At 32.6% G+C, this 4646-nt stretch overlaps 1 pseudogene; it reads right to left on the bottom strand.

Moving 5' to 3' along the window:
• Positions 1-3058: 3058 nt before the first annotated feature.
• Positions 3059-3158, bottom strand: LOC122115636 (annotated as a pseudogene).
• Positions 3159-4646: the final 1488 nt, after the last annotated feature.

A 4646-nucleotide genomic window follows, 5' to 3' on the forward strand; every position in this document is an offset into this window, starting at 1 on the left:
CTTATTACAAAATAATACACAATCCAGTCACCATGGGTGTTACATTTTACTTGCCTTGCCACATGTGACCACTTAATTTATTTTAATTAATTAATTAATTAATTTGTTTGGTGCTAATACTAGGCTTGAACTCATGGCCTGGCTCTGTCCCAGAATTTGTTGATTTTTTGTTGTAGTTTTCTCAAGCCTAGAATTTTACTGCTTGTCCCACAGCTCCATTTCTAGCTTTTGCTGGTTACTTTCAAATCAGAATTTAATGGACTTTTTTTTGTTTGGTTTGGTTTCAAACCACAATCCTCAGTTTCATCTTTCTGATTAGCTAGGATAAACACATGAGCCACGAGTGTGGCTTCTAGTTTTTCCTCTATAGCTATCTAATACACATATTAGATAGTAATTTAAAACTTAGAGTATAGAAGCAAGTTGTACAGTGATGATATTGTCTTGTCAGAAATTTAAGCCAGTAAATTTCTTCTTAAAACCATAAACAAAAATACCATGGTATAATATAAGAGAACTCACTATTGAACATATGAGCTGTAAGAGCTTTCTAATAGATCCATTATTTGTTACCCAACATTAGAAAAAACTATATAATGCGGTAGTAAAATAGAAGTCCTTTGTAGGAATACTTAATTACCTTGTTTTTAAAGATACTTGCTTTCATCTAAAAAAGTAGGCCTGTCTATTGTCTTCATGTGATTTTGATGATTGAAGGTGCTTAATGAGAAGTCAAAGTGAATTACTAATCCTTTGCTATCAATTAAATCTCACCTTTTCTTCTTGGAACTTATAATTATTAAAGCAATAGTTCAGAATCAGCAAGCAATAGTTCAGATTCACACTTCCAGTGCAAGTGGATCACCAGTAATTAATCCTTGATACCATTTTCCACAAAGTTTTGTCACAGATACAATCGGCCTGTCTTCTCTAGCTGCTTTCCTAGCCTGGACCTATTCCTTTACTCTACAGGAAAAGTGTGATTCAATTGATTTCAGTCAGATCTGTTACTAGAATTATCAAGGATTTAGATTTTTGTCTGTAATTTGGTCAAAGCTATGTCTCTTTATGTAGGCTAATAAAAATGTATTTACTAAATTCAAGTAAATACATAAATTCCATTTCCATCTCTTTTAAAAAATAAAATTGTTTGCTCTATAAATTGATCAGAGGCATCGTCATTGCACATCTGTCTCTCTCTTCCTCTCTCCCTTTCATGGTTCTCATAGATAATGTGACTGCTCCATAATTATCCTAATTTATTTTGCTTTTATATTTTTGGTTGCATCATTTCACTTTCTGCTCTGCCATTTCCCAAATCATTTACATAGGAGGCATTATTTCATATTTTCTCATTCCTATAATAAGCTGCACATGAAGACACCACTGGTACCATTTTCAGTCTGTACCTTTGAATATGGAGGAAAACCTTTCCTCTGCTCTCTATCAATTCCCTAATCTCCAGTTAGAATAATTTCCAATAGTAAAATTGGAAAAAGAGAAAGAAAATCATGGTGAAATAACAGATGTAGAAAATTCACTGGATTTTTCTGACCAGTTCAACCAACGTGAACTATTAGGGAATACATGTGCACCCCATTCCCACTGGTACTCACTGTCTCTGGTTAGGCAATTCTGATGAAGACAAGGAACAAGCTGAAAAAGTGAGGAATGGTATCATTCGCAAAAAAAAAAATGGAGAAGTATTAAAACAAATTTTTGTTTGGGCTGCTGAAAATAATCGGCTTACTACAGTTCAGATACCTCTCTTCATCGGGAAGCCTCCAGTGGGCACTTAGACATTGTCCATGAGTTGGTGGCTCAAGGCAGATATTCATGCAATTACTGTGAATGGCTAGACACCCCTGCACAGTGCTTATATGTTGAATAATACCAGAGTGGCTGCTTTCTTAGTTCACATTGAGGCAGATACCAATGCCCAAAGTAAAGTCCTCTTGACTCCCTTGCATCTTACTGCTTGGAATAGAAATAGCAAAGATATGCTGGATCGCCTTCTATTGAAGCATTATATCAAACCAGGTCTGAAGAACAACTTGGAAGAAACTGCATTTAATATTGCCAAAAGGATAAATATGTATCACTACCTCTTTTAAATTGTGGAAGGCTGTAAAAATTGTTCTCCTAACTCATAATGGTTTGGTTAAGATTCTTAAATTTCAAAAATGCCAATCCATCTTTGTGTCTGTACAAAATATTTTCACAATACAAAGCAACAGCAATATCTTACTTTAAAAATTCATGGATTCCATAGTATTCTTCAATGAATTGCCTGACTTTGATGTCAAAATGTATTCAAGAGTTGTGTGTATACATCTATAATGATTTCTGCAGGGTTTGTGATTTTTAAATCAGAAATCACTTTAACTTATCTGTTGAAATGAGTAGTACAGAAACTAAAAATATTTCTGGTGCTTGTATGAAAAAAGTATATTTTAAAATACTCTGTATTTTGTTTGTATAATGTCCATAATCTATTTAATTCTCTCCTAGATATAATACTTTGAATTATACATTGTTTTATAATATATAGGTTCATTAAAAAATGTGTTATTTCAGATAGCATTCCATATAGAAAAAGTTTAAGATTCCTTTTTTTCCTAGGTCCTTATAGTATTTTATTTCTTTGGGATAAAATGACAATGTTATCCAATTTCAAATGTTTTGTAAAGATTATGCTATGTAAAGGCCATTCTAAGGTGAGGATTTAATGCACTGATGTCAAACTAACTTTCAGTTCAATGAATTACATATATTGTTACATTTGCCTTTTTTAATTTTTTATTGTGAAAATACTGTACAGAGGGTTTACAATTACATGGGCAAGATAATGAGTACATTTCTCATCAAGCATTGTAGCCTCCTCCTGTATTTACCCTTCCCATTCATTCCCATCCTTCCCCTGCTCTCCCACTCAATCCTCCCTGCTACCCCTCCACCCGCACAAAGTTGTAAAGTTCGTTTTTCGACATAACGACTTGTATTTTTGTAATAAATTTTTAATAACTGTTTTTCATTTCTTGCATCTCTCTCAAGAATGAAAAATATGGAATAATTCACAAATTTTCATATCATCCTTGTGCAAATGCCATGATAATCTCTATATTGTAGTAATTTGGGTAAAAGTCCTGCTGAAGCATGTAGTATCCTGTAAATTTAAGTAGTTATTGATACAATCTTTATACAGGCATATATCCTTGGTTGACTGTTTGTAACTAGGAAACCTTATTGTTCCTAAAAATGTTATTGATCTTACTTCTCTAAAATTCTGTGTATATTGGGAAAAGCTTATATTGTTTGGTCGATTGCTCACATTTGCAATTTTTTTGTCAATGACTATTTTAAGTCTTTTTCATTTTAAATTTGATCATACTTTGAAGCCTTTATAGCTAGGTCCAAAGGTGATTGTTTTTCAAGTACTTATTTATAAACTGAGTTAGCTTTGTGGAGTTAATGGATTCAAAGTAAGCCTTGCTTACGAGCTACTTCTAAACTTCTGCAGCTTAAAAATTCCTAAATGATGTCTTACTGGTACAAATGTCTACCTGACCCTTACTCTTCTTCCCTGTACCAACAGATCAATCAGAATATCTTACCCTGACAGCATAGATTTTCTTATTGGAACAAAACTAATATTAGTTAAAAGGGATCATAGAGAGATAAACAGTTAAGACAGAATCTTTTAGGCTAGAAGGTATTTTATCAAAATATAATTGTTTTTTATACCTAACATTTCAATAGTAGCTAAAGCCAAGAAGGTGAAAAAAATTTCACATGCATGATTACCAAATGTCCTGGCCAGTCTACCATCCATCCAGGCAGGAATTTACACTACTGCCTTTCTTTCATCAAATATTTTCATAGTTACAAGAGAAGTCTAGATGTTTCTCCTCGATATTAGGCCTTAAATTGGTAATGTTTTAATCACAGTGTTTCCTCTTGTCTCTAGGCTGTAAATCTCCAAATGGTAAAGCTTTAGGTCCAACTCTACCAAACACTGAGGTAGAAATAATGGAATAATATTTTAAAAGACAGTTGCCTTTGATACCGTAACCACAACAGAACATTGCAAAACATGTGCCTTTTTTATTATATTTTATAGTTATATATTTTATATTTATACGTGCTGATATTTTATTTCACACAGTGGAATTTACTAGAATTAATTGATAATTTGACAAATAAATAGATATTTATTACAATAAATAGATTGGAATATAAATAATAAGGTTTAGAATGTAAATTAGAATATAAAAAGTATCAATGCAATGTCTTTGGTATAAACTTGTGATATGTTCTAAATATTCTTGGTCTTCTGAATTCACATTGTAAAAAAAAAACAATTGTTTTCCTCTAATCTATAAGGGATTTTACTCTGCTGCTCTGTTTATTGTTTTAACTCACTGGTTGCAAAATGTTTTTCTCTATATTTCTGAAGCATTTCTACTGATTGTACCCAAATTTTGCTGATACGATATCTAAAAGGTATTATTCTTCTGCAGGACCCACGGGTCCTAGGATCCCAGGTCTTAGTTATCCTCTTCATCTCATAACAAGGGGAAGATTTCTCACCTAGGCTCATGAAACATGCCAACAGAAAGTAATTGAAAATCCATCTCAATTCCTTA

Source organism: Dipodomys spectabilis, unplaced genomic scaffold (assembly GCF_019054845.1).
Source record: "Dipodomys spectabilis isolate Male_0828 unplaced genomic scaffold, ASM1905484v1 ptg000122l, whole genome shotgun sequence".
Classification (NCBI taxonomy): domain Eukaryota; kingdom Metazoa; phylum Chordata; class Mammalia; order Rodentia; family Heteromyidae; genus Dipodomys; species Dipodomys spectabilis.